The 17855-nt window shown below is 41.8% G+C and overlaps 1 long non-coding RNA gene across 1 annotated transcript; it reads left to right on the top strand.

The window, feature by feature from the left end:
• Window positions 1-4179: 4179 nt before the first annotated feature.
• On the top strand, window positions 4180-11593 carry LOC148314687 (uncharacterized). The gene is made up of 5 exons (XR_015841595.1): window positions 4180-4203; window positions 4577-4746; window positions 5547-5684; window positions 5800-5890; window positions 11491-11593. It is a non-coding gene; the product is annotated as an uncharacterized LOC148314687 (long non-coding RNA).
• Window positions 11594-17855: the final 6262 nt, after the last annotated feature.

Below are 17855 nucleotides of genomic sequence, written 5' to 3' on the forward strand. Positions count from 1 at the left end.
TGACGACACCAACTTCCGCCTCCTATGTCATCGAGCTTGGCGGCACGTTATCATTATGTATTTATTTGTAACAATTTTGACGTTGAGAGTGATATTAAAACTTAAGTAATGTGGTAGTTAAGAAAAAACCCTGGCTTGGGACCCACCGGAACAAGCTATAGCTTCATTTGTACTATTTGAGGCGCTCTCACAATCTGCGGCGCATGCACACAAGGTCGCTAAGTACGCTAGCTGCACTCGGACAAAACACGTAGGTGACTTTAAAAGAGTGACCGAAATTGCACACATGCAACTGTTTATCATAATGTCATAATTTGATATGTACATTTGAAGAGAATTTTTTTCAGCATGGGCACAAGAATTCCACCGAACATCGCCAGTTCAATGGGATTTTGGTTAAGTCCGCAAATAATTGTGGACAATATACTTTGGCTGCGCGCTCGAATAATTTTACTCGTATATACTTCAATGAGGGTGTAGTGTGGGTATCGGGATCTTTAACACGCCCTAACACGAAGCTGACTCTCCAACCGCCACAGCCTTTTAATGACGAAATTATAAAATAAACAAAAACACTGTTCAACAACATAAAATAAAATAAAAAATCACATCATACTTACATTTATAAACTTTAATGCTCAAGAACATTATTCTCAGGTTGACCGAAAGACGAGGACACGGGAGCGCCTCGGGCATGTTCTTCTTCCTTGTGTAGGCGAATGACGTTTTAAGGTGCTTGTCCGCCACCTGCTGTGCTGAACTATGTATTAAATAAGAAAAGCAAATTGTTGAATGTTTTTTCCCCAATGAAGACTGAATTGTAAAATACCCGGAAATGGCTTTTCTGTTTTATTGTGCATTTAAAAAAAATTCAGATTGTCCTTTTTTGTTGAGATAATTGTTGAATATTGAAATTGCACATGTAACTGGTAATTTAGTTTTAGATATTATTTGAACCAGTGGAGGGCCATGTATTTCACACCTGGGCCTTCAATGAAGTCCTACTTAGTCCTACTTGAATAAATCCCCCTCATAATACCATAATTTATGACACCACGGGTGGACAAACAATATACAGAAAAGCACTTAGACAGCACTGACCGAGTGTTGGACGATATAGCTTCTCTTGAAAGGTCCGTGTTGAAAATGGCCTCGCAAGTGAATCTTCAATTTCTAAAGATAAAGATGTCTTTTAATTGTCCAATAACGGGGACATTTGCAGTGTTACAGCAGCAAAGATATACATCACACAGTGGCACCGACGTAATGTAGCCGTTAATGTATAACATTGGCAGCAGGCATTCATAAAAAGCATGCAAATATACACAGTATATACGTATATACACAGATCCCCATGTATATACACACTTACAGCCCACAACATATACAAGTGTAAGGAAACACTCCTAATGCCTGTCTATGGTTCAGAGGGGAAATAAATAAAAATGCTGCAATGATAAAAAAAAATACTGAATGATTGAAAATACTGCAATGATAAAAATACTGCAAGAATAAAAGTACTGTACCCAGCCAACATGTCCAACTGGGCCCCAAATGGGGTAAATGCGGGATTCCTGGGTACCAAGTGGGAATGGGCTAGAAGTGGGCAATGGTACAGGGTTCCATGTGGGCGCCATCTGGGATTGGTGGGCATGGGCTTAAACTGGGCAAATGTTGTGGGTGCAATACGGGTTGTGTATGGGCTAAGTGGGCATGGGTTAGAACTGGTAAAGATAAAGATAAAGATGTCCTTTATTAGTCCCACAATGGGGAAATTTGAGGTGTTACAGCAGCAAAGATATAGCTCACACAGAGTCGGCGGCGTAATGTAGCCGTTAATGTATAACATTAGCAGCAGACATTCATAAAAAGCATGCAAATATACACAGTATAAACGTATCTAAGTGTAAGGAAACACTCCTAATGTCTGTCCATTATACAGAGGGGAAAATGCTGTAATGATAAAAACTACTGAATCTACTACTGAAACCATTTATAGGTCCTATTTGGGTTATGTGTGGGCTAAGTGGGCATGGGTTAGAACTGGTCAACCATGTGAGGGTCTCATATGGGCTGTATATGGGCCAAGTGGGCATGGGTTAGAGCTGGTCAACCATGTCTGGGTCCTATTTGGGTTATGTGTGGGCTAAGTGGGCATGGGTTAGAAGTGGTCACCATTTATCGGTCCTGTTTGGGTTATGTGTGGGATAAGTGGGCATAGGTTAGAGCTGGTCAACCATGTCTGGGTCCTGTATGGGTTATAGATGAGCTAAGCGGGCATGGGTTTGAAAATTTGTTCTGGAGCCTTTTTGATATTTAATGCATGCTATGCTAATAGTAACCACCCTGAAGACTATTCTCAGTAGAACTATTCAATGGATGCCAAAACGATAGAGACATGGCCATGGAGCCTATGCTGCGAGATTGTGAAAGGACTAAAATAAGTGTAGGATTTTTGAGGACCAGAAGTCAGCTTTTATTAGGTTTGACATTGATTTAACTTATGGAACAATGCAAATTATGGTCGGGTTGTTGTTGGACTTTTTCCGCTTTTGACTAAGGGACGGGTGTTTTTATTTTCTGGGACTCTTTAGAACAAGCGGCACGGTGGCGGACTGGTTAGCAAGTCCGCATCACAGTACAGAAGTGCAAGGTTCTCCCTGTGCCTGCTAGGGTTTTCGCCGGTTTCCTCCCACTTTCCAAAAACATTCATGATAGGTTGATTGGTCACTGGTCCAAGGTCTGAGTGTGAGAGCGGATGGTTGCTTGTCTCTGTGTGCCCTGCGATTGACTGGCAACCAGTTCAGGGTGTACCCTGTCGACTGCCCGAAGACAGCTGGGATAGGCTCCAGCACTCCCGGGGACCCTTGTGAGGACAAGAAGCAGTACAGAGGATTGATTGATTTATTAAAATTAAAATTAAATTCATGTATTTATCTATGCTAAATTTAACAAGGCTGGACGTTATATTTTGTGAATTTACATGTACCCCCAACTGTGACTTAATAACCCTTAAGGGACAAGATAACATTTTATAATATACCAGACAGCTAAGATTGTCATCTATGAACTATTTGACAAGGCAGGTCCAGCATTGTCAGCCACATCCAACAGTCAACACAGTTACTTTTTTTTAAATAAACAAAATCAACATTATTAATTAATGTTATTTTATTAATTCTGTATGCTGTGAAAGATCTTTATTCAAAGTATATTTGAAGTTATTTCTACCTTATTGCTTGATTTTTGTAGATTCAATTCGGAGTTGTCAAAATTACAGATTCTTTTGAAGGCAGCATATTCAAACTGTGAGAAAAGGAGCGAATGCAAGCTACGCGGTCTTTGAGGTGCGGCAGAAGAGCTGAAAGCACGGTGAGTCCCGAACGATAATTGAATTAATTAATTAATCTTGGGTAAATGTCTGGCTCTCATTTTTTAGACTTACTTTACAATGTGTTTTGTAATTTTTCAAGGTTGCCTGTGTTGGAAAACTGCTTGGTGCGTTAGCTAAAACACAGTATGCTAAAATGATAAGTGACGAGAACACAGAGGGTATATCAACAACGTACGTACTCGAATTATTTTGGGGAAAACTTAAGTACATTATAATCACCCTTTTAATAATACTGATAAGCGTTGTGTGTTTTATTTATTTTTATGAGGACCTTTACAACGAGCTACATATTGTTAGCATTGGGCCTACGACGCTAAACACAGTGTCCCTCGATCTCTCTCCAAAATTCTCCAAAAGACTTAAGCTTTCACTCAAATTAATACAATCTACTCCACTAGCTCATTTAAGGCTTTTTTGTGATGTGTTTGATTTGGGTAAGTAAAGCAAAACATATTAACTGTTGAATGTTGCCTGTTATTTAAATAATAGAAATTCAAGATGAAAGTTGAACAGATATTGAAATGCTAGATTGGCTCATTCAGAATCATGCCACAATGTGCTTTGTATGTTTTGTGTGTGGGTTTATCAAGCTCTAATTCAATGCAGTGTCCAAAACGAGCGCGCATAATTGTTGGATGAATGTTGGTTAATAGAGTCAGATAATAGTTAAAATTCCAACAGTTGAACAGATGTTGAAATGCTAGATTGGCTCATTCAGAATCATGCCACAATGTGCTTTGTATGTTTTGTGTGTAGGCTTATCAAGCTCTAATTCAATGCAGTGTTGAGCTGCATTTGAGAGGAACTACGTAAGTAACTAATGTGGAAAAATTGTGACTTCTTTGTGTACTTTTATTTTGAATATTCAAATTTTGTGGGTAAAGGTTAGAGAAAATAAGTTAAAAATGAGAGCTGTACAGGTATTTAAGTTTTTGGTTTGTAAAATACCCGAATGTGGGTTTCAGCAGGTGAGGCAATGATTGGACAGAGCAAAAGCTATGCTCCAAAATAGAAGTGATTACACCTTCACTAGACTAACCTGCAGCTAATTACATAATTATAAAATTAACACTTTAACCTGGCTTCCCCATCACAGATGTATTCTTTTAAATGCAAAGCTCTTTGTTCTAGCTTTTGTTGTTAAATGACATTCATGCCCAAGTGTCTATGCATCCATTGCAGGGATGTTTTCTCAAGTGACGAGTCTGAAGCCTGTGATGACGAAGTACCATCTACACCTCCCCATGGATTGTCACAGAGAAAAAGCTTCCTAACCAAGAGAGGCGCTGCAGAAGGTCCTTGAGTACGTCCAACATGTTGAGTCTGTGAGTCTACTGCAGGATCTAATGCAGGTATGAAAATGATGAAATTTTAATGTATTATCTTCAAAATTATAAATAATTATTTAATTTCTTGAAATATAAAATTAGGTACCCTAAACCCAAGTAGGAACCCCAGTCCCAGTACATTCCTGATTCTGGAGCTACAGAGATCAAACCATCCTACTGTATCACTAAATAGCCCCACCTCTAAAACCCTGATTCGGAAGGCCGAGTTGAAAGACTTCAGAGTTCAAGATGGTCAACTGCAACTATGATAAGCCGAATGTGTTCACCCCAAGTCGGAAACTGAGAAAAAGACTCAATTTTCACATGATTTCAGTCCCTTCTATATTTAAAAGAATGTATTGGGGCTCTAAAAATGTGAAATATTTTTACAAGTATTTCTTTTACTACTCATAGGCAGTTTCATAATAATAGTACAATTTGGCATCGTGTATTGTTTTTTGGTTCCATTCAAAATGCACAAGACGTATAGACATATTTTGTTTGTGGATCGCTGCAGCATCACACGAGCGCACAGAGACAAACGTGGCAGCAACTTAAAACAATTAAAATATCGAATCGAAATCGGGAACTGAAAATCAAAAATCGAATCGGGGCTTGAGTGAATCGTTACCTCCCTAATCATAATCATTTTGGTAGAATGTTGGGCTCTTGCCCTTTGAGTGTATATGGCGTTACCGAAGCTGTTCACTTAATCGACAATTCCTTTCCTGTGACGTTTATCATAACCAGTTTAACTGCCAAAATATTTTTAAGTGTGTGATGATTATCTGGATCGAGTGACACCCATGTTATAATGGTTGCAGGTATTGGTGGATTGGACGATAGTGTCAGAACAATGATGGCGTTCATCATGACAAATCCTCTGTCTCTGAAGTACAATCTCTTTGGACATCGTAGCAAGAACAAGCGCCGAGACCTGCCTTTTTCTGATGTTCTATACGGTAATATATTTTTTTTTTAAGGGATTGTGGTGTGAAGACATTTCAGCATGTCCCATAAGGTTTCACAATCATTAAATAGCTTTACTAAGTTGGCTTCTTGTCTTTTTTGTTTTAGGAGCACTGAAAAGGAATGGAGCCACAAAGGACATCAACGAGAAGGACACAGGCAACCCTGTCCAAGTGGTTCATGGGAGCTTGTGATCAAGGTGGGAATAGGGCAGTTCGAGCTCGGAGATCTCAAGGCAACTGTCATGTTTAAAACGTCCTGACGCCATTTTTAGACTGAAGGTGGCATAAATCCAGACCAAACCAGTTAGAGTTTTGTTTTTGACCATTCGCGAATGGGAGAGGAAGTCAGGAGGTGAAGCAGGCGTCTTGCCAGTTCAATCTCGCGCACTCTCTCTCACTCTCTACCACCCGTTCGGTCTTTTATCAGCAACCTAAGCAGACAATGGAGGTCTGTCTGAAATTCTAGCAGGCAGGCAGGAAGCAATCAACCACAGTAGTCAGTCAGGAATTCGAAACTAAAGTGTGTGCGTGTGTTCCAGTTGTGCGCGTGTGTGCTAAAGCAATAATGTGAGTGTCTGTGTGTGTGCGCAATTATAACTGATACAAATAGTGTATAAAAACATGATTAGAAATACACAAACTATTTACATATCCTCATCCCATCTCACATTCACCCGTTTGTGGGTTTAAATCATGTCCTTACGGCTTTAAGACAGATCATCATAATGAAATCATACAACAGTGTGGTCATCCGTGGAGGGGCGAAAACCCTCAGTAGGGACAAAATTCCCCTCCTCCCTTCCGGCGTGGAACGAGATTCTCATGGTATGTTGGTCACTTGGGAATAAAACATAAAAAAACTTCAATATACCTAGTGAAAAATAACAAAACTGTCTCCACGCAGAGTTTGTCTCCACGCAGAGCTTGTCTCTGCGGCGACTTGATGGAGGCCCTTGCCTCGTTGTAGGAGGGGACAGCCGTCTTTACCTCCCGGATCTTCGTGTGTGGTGTATGTGTGTGCATGTGTGGGGGCAGGGGCAAAAGGGTCCATGTGTTATTTAGGTTTCAGTGTCCAGTTCGAGTTTGTCATTGTCCAGTTCGAATTCGTCATTCTCAACATCAATCAAGTTGTAATGGTACATTTGGGCAACAAACATGCAGTTAATAATCATCTTTGTCATAAGAATAATGCAACATGAACAGACTACACATAACAAAAATGAAAACCATAATTATCCCGATATATTGTCTTTCAAATTCTTCGTAGTGGTCATAACATCAATAATTGTTTCATTTTATTAAAAATGTAAATGCAGTAATGTTCTCCAATCAAGGCTAAAATTCTTTATGTACGTCATTAATTTCCAAACAATATCTAATCTTTTTGTTCTGTGGCTTCAACATTCGTATCTGTGGCTGGTTGTGCGGTTCCGATGTGCGTGTGGTCCGATATTGTGACTCAGGTGGGCTCCTGTTCGAGGGATTCGCGTTGCTCGGCCTTTAGCTGGAAACCGGAGAAGCTTGTACTGCAACTGGTGGATCCAGCTGCCACGCCCCGCGACCTTTGCTGCCGTCGGGGTCACTGCAATCATCTGGCGAGGGCCATCTCAGCATTCACTTGTCCCAACGAAGTCGTTTCAGCACCTTGAAGAAGAGTTGGTCTCCCACACGGACGTGATTTCTCTGTGGATCAGAACACACTGACCAGTAATTGCGTCTTTTTTTTTTTTTTTCTTTTTGGTCAAAACATGTTTCCCATGTGGACTGGGACTGATGTGCCAGTCGCTGGTGGTTCTGATGAACCTGAGAGTCGATAGGGGATAGTGTCCTAACTTCGGCTGGCACTATCCTCATTGTTGTGATTGAAACACAGTCTGGTCATTGTCTCCTTTTTTTCCCTCATTGTCTTGATAAGTCTGCCCTTAACAGTCCCATTAGTGCGTTCCACAAGTCCTGCAGACTGTATGCACAATGACGCTTTGAGTCAATTTTGCAACAACTGTCCCACTTGTTACAACATCATTCACAAAATGCATAATTTTCACTTCAAATCACTTCTTGAAATTCCAAATGTCAGGATAATTTGTGTTAGGTTGAAGATGTATTTTATCCCATATTTTACTCTATTAGTATTGCAAAAGAATTGTTCCACAGCGTGACCCATGTTTGACCATATGGATGAGAAGACTTCACAGAGAAGCGGATGCCTGAAGACTGGATCAACGTCTGCAACATCAAAGGAGGTGTGCTGAGACACACCTCTGAAACAAAAGGACTGAGACTTTAGTACCAGAGCACTAAAAGGGCATATCTGCCTTTTCAATCAGTGGATGACTGCCATTGATGTCTGTCTTTCCTCTTGTGTCTGAGATGTTTACATGTTCCTGCTGGTGCTCCCCCCTTCATCCCTTAGTGCAAATACATTGTATTGTTAGGGACTTCCCTAATAAAATAGAGGGCTCGGCGGAGTGTGCTCCAGAACGAATTTGGAGATGTAACTGAGCACACCTCCGTTCGTTCTCCTCGCGAGTAAAAGATCAACTCTTGTCTTCCTTCCATTCATTTAGCCTATGTTCAGTGAATGCTTAGGTGATTGAACCTGACAATTTGATTACACAACACTTTTTCCAACTGTTTTAGCATCAACATATGTTGTCGGAAACAACTTAATCCATTTTGAAAACATATGAATTACAACCAAACAATATTGCATCTCAAACAAATAACACTGTCTAAAAAAAAGTTTTTTGTTGAAAAGTCTGTATGTGGGAACAATTTCATATCATACTACCCCTCTCTTGACACATAGTTATGCTCTTGTGTCACTCTTATTACTTTTCCAATCAATGAATTAGGCAGCCAGGATTTGCCATCTGCCAATTTGCTGATCCTGTCCTCAGCAATGTTTGCACCTTTGTTCTCCCAATGTGTGCGTTCAATTACTGGTACCTTTTTCCCTGGCGTGGGATCAAATTGTCAAGTTGATTTTCTGCGTGTGTGTGCGTGTGGGGGTGTGTTCATTTTCCCTTTTAGCTGCGCTGTGTCGATATAAAGGCGAGGCAGTTTCCAATTGTAATTGTGTCATTTTCTGTTAAGTGAATTTTGCGTTCACAAATAACTATTTTAGACGTGCTTTATGCACAACTTTTCTTTTCCTGTTGTGGTTTTTAAAGCCCAATGTCGACAGAACGCATGAACATTTATCTTGACTGTCAGTCCACATTGTAACCATACAACTCATACAAGATGGGAAACCCCAAATTTTAATTAGCTCACACCCGCCTACGCTCTTCCTGCTTATCCTAACAATCTCTTATCCGTTGGTATCACAATGTTAGTACTCCCATCGCATAAAAGTCAGTTTGATTTCAGGCTGCGACCTTGGTTCTCAAACACTTTTACTTCTTATCAGTCTGGAATGCGCACCTGGTCTGTGTTACAAGTCTGAGTTCCTCCAGTCGGGAGGAAGGTCAAGTCGCGGTTTGGTGATAATTTGGACGGCTCCACAGTCGTGTGGCGCCTCCTAGATGATGCGGGGAAAAAATGACGCTGGGCTGAAATGCACCGCAACTTATCAGTATAATGTGTCCCTGTGACAATTAGGCCGGCGTGCAATGTGAATGTGGTGGGAAAAGAATGTAATTTTTTGATTCCTTAAAGCAGCAGTGAAAGCTCTTAATCACACTCTAAGTGGTTCTCTGCCACGAAATCCAAATTGTTGTGACTAAATATGCAAATGAATTCATTTTGCCCTGGTTCCTGCAGTAACCCAGGCTAATGAAGTCATTTTTTGCAGTCACTGTTTTGCTCAAATGGCTTATAATAATTTGGTAGTGCGTTAAGATGCTTTGTCGATACAATCTTGTAGTGTATCTTCACAAGTTCCAACATACACAACCCATTCCATGGCCATGACGATACTGTTTTAAAGATTACCAAGGCTTGTTGGACCTTTCTCTGCCACATAAATTACAGCCCTGAGAGGCACTGGGCCTCAACTTTATCTATGAAGGGTCAGGGATTTAATGGGGGTCACCGAGGCGTCCCAAGGAAAGTTTTTACAGAAAAGTGGTCTGGCAATATCTTTTCTCTTTCTTATCACTGACAATGCGCCCCTTTAAAGTTTTGACGTTTGTTTGAATTCGCCCGTGCTTATTAATTCTATTGAAGTCCAATTTTGCCAGTGTATCACGGCCTAATGAGTAAAACGCATGTTGATGTAGAACTCCTTCTACACACACTTTTATGTTTGACTTTTTACGTCACGTGATCCTCCATTGCTACCACATCTCGTCCTGAAAAGTTAATGTTTTGTAACAAGACTTACTGCTTCCTCCTTTCTTTCTTTTCTTTTTCCTTCCTTCTGCCCAACACGTTCATGCTTTCTGTGCATAATTTAGAATTTTCTTTTCCATTTTACAAGTTGGCCAATTTAAATTAGGTTGTTTTATTTGAAAAGCCTGTAATTCTCTTTTTTTTCCCCTTTTCACCTAATCACAAATTTCTTATCACAAAAATGAACATGTTAATTCTATTTTATTTCCTATTTTTCCAATCTTGTGACTCATTTCACTTCAACCAGTTCTACCTTAAAGTGGACAAGTACACATCAATGTTTTTTGTAGTTTCTATTTTCTTCTCTGCTTTAATGAAAATTATAGCCCTTCTAGCCAAATTTTTCCTGTGTCATTTCTATCTCTGCATTTCATTCCATTTCTGGCCTACCTTAATACTAAAACAAAAATGCTCTTTCAAAAATTAAAACTATCTAAAACTAGTGATGGCAAAATGAAGCCCCATAAAGCAGCCAAGCCCTGCAGGGAAATACTTCACACACGAATGGGCTTCGAGATGCTTCATTTTTCTTGACTACGCCATCCCATGGACAGAAAAATGTATAACATGCTTGGTGCATGCAATAAAATGGTGAGCTGTAAATCATGCTCTGCCCACCAAACAATATGTATTTGAAGAGTGATTTTAATTGTTCTGTTTTACTTTGTCTTCTAACTTCTCCAATATTCAGACAGCTCCGCCGAGACCAACGTTTCACCCCCACACTGATATAAAATGGACCCAACCGTTTGGGTCTCTTTCCAAATTTGGTACCAAAGCCTCCCCCACAGTGCGGCAGCTATCTTGAATTGGCCCGTTCCCAGAAAGTTTTACTTCATTCAGTGTCATTCAGTATTATTCAAAATCTTTCAGTGTCATTCCAAATCATTCAATGTCATTCACAATCTTTCCACATCCTTCCACCTTCCATCGTTCAGTGTCATTCCACATTCTCTTTCATATATAACATAACATAACAATAACATAATCCTGGGTCAGCAGACACCTAATTAATGTGTTAATACATGATACATTTTTCTATAAGCAACCCTTATGATTGTAACGTATTTTTAATTCTTTCTAGGCGGGAACTGTCCGAACAAAAAATTCATGCAATTTGTAATTAGACACTTTGTCATACAAAAAGTCACTCAGGGCAAGAGAAAAAAAATTGTCACTTGCCCAAGTTGGGCAAGTAATTTGGCCACTCGGGCAAGGCAAATTTTAGTGGCACTTGCCCTATGGGCAAGCAGTTTTTAAAGTTAACTTCGAACCCTGTGATGGTGTCTTGTGACCTGTCTTTATCAGCTGATGTTCCATGAAGGCGTGCCTTACCTGTCACAAGAATGAAGGCAAGTCACGCCCCCCGCTGTCCATTCACTCCGCCAAGACGCTGCTCCAGGTGGTAGAGAGGATGAAGGCTCCCTTGTCTCTGTTCATGGTTTTTATGCCTCGCTTGCAGATCTCAATGGCCTCTCTGATCCAGCGCTGTAGTTTGTTCTCTTCTGTGCGGATGACCCTGCCCTTCTCCCGGTCCATGATGTGGTTTTCCCTTTTGCAGTGGTCAGTGATTGCTGATTTGTAATGTTCATGTTGTGCTTGTTCTTTTACTGCTCTGATTTTTTAATTTTTTTGACAGGTAAGTCACACCCTCATGGAACATCAGCTGATAAAGACTGGTCTCAAGACACCATCATGCGACACTCTGAAGAAGGCGAAAGACTCGCTGAAACATGTCAGGTAAAAAATTAACCTAAAACATAAATGTCTGCTTTTAATGAATCAGTCAAATATCAATAATAAGAAGACAAAATGAACCTAATACAAATAAATGAATGCTTAATAACTCCCCTGCACATGCTCCTAAAAATCCAAACCTTCACCTGTAAATAAAACGTCCCGACCTGAAGACATCTTAATGTTATTATTTTGTTTTACACACAGCGCCGCCAAGTGGAATCAAAAATTTGTTTTTATTTAAATTTTCACGTACTGCACGGTGCCCTTCTGACGAATCCGACTGAAAATTAGTCAGAAAAGACTCAAGACAATGATCTTACTCTCTGCCGAATTTTGTGACGTTTTGGCAAAAGGCGTGGCTATTACGGTGCTGAAAAGTCCGATTGTACTTTGTGACAACAAAAGCTCCGGCAACATGACTCAGATGATCCTATCTTCTCGAAGTTGTACACATTTGAGGATACTTCAGCCCTGAAGACTTCTACCAACTTATTTTTCATCGTAGTAGTAGCGCCACCAACTGGTAAAAGCTAATACAAGTTATTTTCTTGGATGTTTTTCTCCGTGCAACTCAACAAGGTCGCCCTCATATATGCTCGGATTACTGTTTCGGCCATGAGGATGTCACAATACGAAATTCGTCCTTTTTCGTGAAAGGTTGTGGGAGTGGCATTGCACTGTTCGGCAATAAAACAACGCTGATTATGAGGTTGTAAATATGAACGACAACTCGTGAAACTTTACACACACATCAGGCCGAGCAAATTTATCAATATTTTATACGTTAGTTGTGCAGCTTTTTTGAAATGGCTCGCCATGGCCCTCGAGAAATGTTCAAAAAAGCAACCCTGGTTGAGTGTTTCACCTCGCCTTTTGTAAATTTTATGGAGTACAGTGAACCCTCGGTTATCGCGGTTAATGGGGACCGAGACCACCCGCGAAAACTGAAAATCCGCGAAGTAGCGGCACACCTTCAAAAATGCTTAAAAAAAATACAATATATATAATAAATATATAAATATATATATATATATATATATATATATATATATATATATATATATACGGGGAGAGAGAGAGTGAAATTCATGTTATAACAAAAAAAACAAATTATTATTAAAACATATTATTTTTTAATTCCCCAGCCATTCTTTTTGTATTTATTTAATTACTCCGACTTTTACCTGCTGGTACGCCGTCCGGTGTACCCTGTGAAATGAAAGGTGGCATTCTTTATTTATTTATTCATTTATTCATTCATAACTGACAGCCTCGCGCTCCGCTCGTGCCCGGGCGGAAGAGGTGCTCCAATTCGGCTTAACTGTGACACACGCCCGCCCTCCTCCCCCGGAACTTCCATTCGGTTAAACTTAGGGGCCGCTTGGCACCGCCCGTGCCCGGGGAAGGTGCTCCTCTTCGGCTTACTGTGACGCGAGCATGCCCTCCTCCTCCGGAGCTTCCATTCAGTTAAACTTAGGGGCCGCTTGAAACCGCCCGTGCCCGGGGAAGGTGCTCCTCTTCGGCTTACTGTGACGCGAGCATCCCCTCCTCCTCCGGAGCTTCCATTCGGTTAAACTTAGGGGCCGCTTGGAACCGCCCGTGCCCGTGGAAGGTGCTCCTCTTCGGCTTACTGTGACGCGAGCATGCCCTCCTCCTCCGGAGCTTCCATTCGGTTAAACTTAGGGGCCGCTTGGCACCGCCCGTGCCCGGGGAAGGTGTTCCTCTACGGCTTAACTGCCACGCACGCCGGCCGGAGCTCTGGTACGGTCCAAACCGCGCGAAACGTCGCCACCGATCGTGTCCGGGGGAACGTGCTCTTCTTCGTCCACTCTCCTCTTCGCCCACGCTCTTCTTCGGCGCACGCCGGCCGTCTAACCGCTCCAGCGCCCCGTCGTGCCGCTCGGCGAAACTACAATGCCCCCGAATATTTTTTAGACCCGCGAAGCACTGAACCCGCGAAAGGTGAACCGCGAAGTAGCGAGGGTTCACTGTATGTATAAGACCAAGACCTACAAAAAAGTCTCTTGGAGCAATGAGCTAGGTTTTACAGGAAGTCGGCCATTTTTAATTTCCTTAAAAGGGGGCGGGTCACCACAATGGACTTTGTGTAGAAATTATTATTGGGGCCCGAGCAGCGACGGCGGCGAGGTCCCTATTGTTTTTGTAGAAATTATTATTAGGGCCCGAGCAGCGACCGCTACGAGGTCCCCATTGTTTTTGTGGAAATTATTATTATTTTTATTATTATTATTAGGGCCCGAGCAGTGACCGCTGCGAGGTCCCTATTGTTTTTCTAGAAATTGTTATTAGGGCCCGAGCTGCGACGGCTGCGAGGTCCCTATTGTTTTTGTAGAAAATATTATTACTTTTATTATTAATAATATTATTATTATTATTATTAGGGCCTGAGCAGCGACCGCTGCGAAGTCCCTATTGTTTTTGTAGAAATTATTATTATTATTATTTTTCCGATTGTTCGATCGCATTTTTGACCCTCGAAACATGCACAAAAACTCACCAAACTTGGCAGTCTCATCGGGCATGGCGAAAAATTTGATATTTTAACGTCTAATATGAACAGGAAGTGAGTTATGAATTTTTGAAAGTCCGACTTTTGCCCTTTTTTGCATGTTTACAGGGGTCATTCTTTTGCACCCTGATCCTAAAGGCTTCATCTGATTGCCTTAAAGTTCTGTCTGGAGCATCTTAAGACCTGGGACAAACACTGGGGCTAAAATTTTTTGTTTCCGAAATACTATATGACGGGGGCGGGGCTTCAAAGTTTTCACTTAAGATTTCCTTCGCCGCAATGGACAAAATGCTTAATAACTCTCCTGCACGTGCTGCTAAAAATCCAAAACTTCACATGTACATAAAGAGTCGGTACCTGAAGACATCTATATGTTTATATTCAGTTATACACCTTGCGCCAATCAATATAAATTTTTACATTTTGACGTACTGCACGGTGCCCTTTTAACGAATCCGATTGAAAATTGGCTAGAAAAGACTCAAGACATTGATCTTACTCTATCCCTATTTTTATGACTTTCCTTCAAAGGGCGTGGCTATTACGGTGCCGCAGAGTCTGATTATTCTCCGTGGCAACAAAAGTTCCTGCAAAATGATTCAGATGATCCATCTTCTGGAAATCTTTCACATTTGAGGATATTCAGGCCCTGAAGACGGCTGCCAACTTATTTTTGATCGCAGTGGTAGCGCCACCAACTGGTTAAAACAAATACAAATTATTTTCGTTGATGTTTTTCTCCGGGCAGGTTAACAAAATCTACCTTATATTTGCTCGGATGAGTGTTTAGGCCTTGAGCATGTCACAATACGAAAGTCTTTCGCCTTCTTCAGAGTGTCACATGATGGTGTCTTGTGACCCGTCTTTATCAGTTGATGTTCCATGAGGGCGTGACTTACCTGTCACAAGAATGAAGGCAAGTCACGCCCCCCGCTGTCCGTTCACTCCGCCAAGATGCTGGTCCAGGTGGTAGAGAGGATGAAGGCTCCCTTGTCTCTGTTCATGGTTTTTATGCCTCGCTTGCAGATCTCAATGGCCTCTCTGATCCAGCGCTGTTGTTTGTTCTCTTCTGTGCGGATGACCCTGCCCTTCTCCCGGTCCATGATGTGGTTTTCCCTTTTGCAGTGGTCAGTGATTGCTGATTTGTAATGTTCATGTTGTGCTTGTTCTTTTACTGCTCTGATTTTTTCATTTTTTTGACAGGTAAGTCACACCCTCATGGAACATCAGCTCAAGACACCATCATGCGACACTCTGAAGAAGGCGAAAGACTCGCCGAAACATGTCAGGTAAAAAATTAACCTAAAACATAATTGTCTGCTTTTAATGAATCAGTCAAATATCAATAATAAGAAGACAAAATGAACCTAATACAAATAAATGAATGCTTAATAACTCCCCTGCACATGCTCCTAAAAATCCAAACCTTCACCTGTAAATAAAACGTCCCGACCTGAAGACATCTTAATGTTATTATTTTGTTATACACACAGTGCCGCCAAGTGGAATCAAAAATGTGTTTTTATTTTAATTTTCACGTACTGCACGGTGCCCTTTTGACGAATCCGACTGAAAATTAGTCAGAAAAGACTCAAGACAATGATCTTACTCTCTGCCGAATTTTGTGACGTTTTGGCAAAAGGCGTGGCTATTAAGGTGCTGAAAAGTCCGATTGTACTCTGTGGCAACAAAAGCTCCGGCAACATGACTCAGATGATCCTATCTTCTCGAAGTTGTACACATTTGAGGATACTTCAGCCCTGAAGACATCTACCAACTTATTTTACATCGTAGTAGTAGCGCCACCAACTGGTAAAAGCTAATACAAGTTATTTTCTTGGATGTTTTTCTCCGTGCAACTCAACAAGGTCGCCCTCATATATGCTCGGATGACTGTTTCGGCCATGAGGATGTCACAATACGAAATTCGTCCTTTTTCGTGAAAAGTTGTGGGAGTGGCATTGCACTGTTCGGCAATAAAACAAAGCTGATTATGAGGTTCTAAATATGAACGACAACTCGTAAAACTTTACACACACATCAGGCCGAGCAAATTTATCAATATTTTATACGTTAGTTGTGCAGCTTTTTTGAAATGGCTCGCCATGGCCCTCGAGAAATGTTAAAAAAAAGCAGCTCTGGTTGAGTGTTTCACCTCGCTTTTTGTAAATTTTATGGAGTACAGTGAACCCTCGGTTATCGCGGTTAATGGGGACCGAGACCACCCGCGAAAACTGAAAATCCGCGAAGTAGCGGCGCACCTTCAAAAATGCTTAAAAAAAATATACAATATATATAATAAATATATATATATATATATATATATATACGGGGAGAGAGAGAGTGAAATTCATGTTATAACAAAAAAAACAAATTATTATTAAAACGTATTATTTTTTTATTCCCCAGCCATTCTTTTTGTATTTATTTAATTACTCCGACTTTTACCTGCTGGTACGCCGTCCGGTGTGCCCTGTGAAATGAAAGGTAGCATTCTTTATTTATTTATTCATTTATTCATTCATAACTGACAGCCTCGCGCTCCGCTCGTGCCCGGGCAGAAGAGGTGCTCCAATTCGGCTTAACTGTGACACACGCCCGCCCTCCTCCCCCGGAGCTTCCATTCGGTTAAACTTAGGGGCCGCTTGGCACCGCCGTGCCCGGGGAAGGTGCTCCTCTTCGGCTTACTGTGACGCGAGCATGCCCTCCTCCTCCGGAGCTTCCATTCGGTTAAACTTAGGGGCCGCTTGGAACCGCCCGTGCCCGGGGAAGGTGCTCCTCTTCGGCTTACTGTGACGCGAGCATGCCCTCCTCCTCCGGAGCTTCCATTCGGTTAAACTTAGGGGCCGCTTGGAACCGCCCGTGCCCGAGGAAGGTGCTCCTCTTCGGCTTACTGTGACGCGAACATGCCCTCCTCCTCCGGAGCTTCCATTCGGTTAAACTTCGGGGCCGCTTGGCACCGCCCGTGCCCGGGGAAGGTGCTCCTCTACGGCTTAACTGCCACACACGCCGGCCGGAGCTCTGGTACGGTCCGAACCGCGCGAAACGTCGCCACCGATCGTGTCCGGGGGAACGTGCTCTTCTTCGTCCACTCTCCTCTTCGCCCACGTTCTTCTTCGGCGCACGCCGGCCGTCTAACCGCTCCAGCGCCCCGTCGTGCCGCTTGGCGAAACTACAATGCCCCCGAATATTTTTTAGACCCGCGAAGCACTGAACCCGCGAAAGGTGAACCGCGAAGTAGCGAGGGTTCACTGTATGTATAAGACCAAGACCTACAAAAAAGTCTCTTGGAGCAATGAGCTAGGTTTTACAGGAAGTCGGCCATTTTGAATTTACTTAAAAGGGGGCGGGTCACCACAATGGACTTTGTGTAGAAATTATTATTGGGGCCCGAGCAGCGACCGCGGCGAGGTCCCTATTGTTTTTGTAGAAAATATTATTACTTTTATTATTATTATTATTATTATTATTATTATTAGGGCCTGAGCAGCGACCGCTGCGAAGTCCCTATTGTTTTTGTAGAAATTAGTATTATTATTATTTTTCCGATTGTTCGA

Source organism: Idiotropiscis lumnitzeri, unplaced genomic scaffold, assembly GCF_059441095.1.
Source record: "Idiotropiscis lumnitzeri isolate Australia: NSW breed Sydney's pygmy pipehorse unplaced genomic scaffold, RoL_Ilum_1.0 HiC_scaffold_252, whole genome shotgun sequence".
NCBI classification, from domain to species: Eukaryota; Metazoa; Chordata; class Actinopteri; order Syngnathiformes; family Syngnathidae; genus Idiotropiscis; species Idiotropiscis lumnitzeri.